Genomic DNA, 544 nt, shown 5'->3' on the forward strand with positions numbered 1-544 from the left:
AAGTGGGGGGCATGGCCCACCTCAGGAGAGATCCTCTATTCTGCACATAGAAAAATGAGAGCAAGGGCCCTACCTCTGGCACTACCTACAAAGAGCTTTGGGAAGTCCCACAGTGTTGTCCCTCCTGTGGCCTCCTTCTCTCGGTACTTAAAAATAGCCTTTTGTGTATCAAGAAAATGCCTTGGAAATCTAAATAATTCATACTGGCTAAGAGAAAGCTAGCATACCCACCATGTTCTTTTGCAGCAAAAACATGGTAGAAAAAGCCATGAAGGACAGGCGGCTCTTCCCAGCGACCCCTGCGGCTGCCAGCCCTGGCTCTGCACGTGCAGCTGGCCCTCCATCCTGTCTAGTGGCAACCAGCCCCTCTCCGAGGCCTTGGTGCTGCACAGTTCCATTCCTCCTTTTTCTCTTGGCCACTTGAAAGTATAGATAGGTTTAAGAAAAACAAAAACAAAACCCAAAAAACTCCAAAAAAAAAAAAAAAAAAAAAAAAAAAAAAAAGAAATCAAAGTGATAAGGACACTTTGACCTTATTCCAAAA

The sequence above is a fragment of the Mus caroli genome, chromosome 12 (assembly GCF_900094665.2).
Source record: "Mus caroli chromosome 12, CAROLI_EIJ_v1.1, whole genome shotgun sequence".
NCBI lineage: Eukaryota > Metazoa > Chordata > Mammalia > Rodentia > Muridae > Mus > Mus caroli.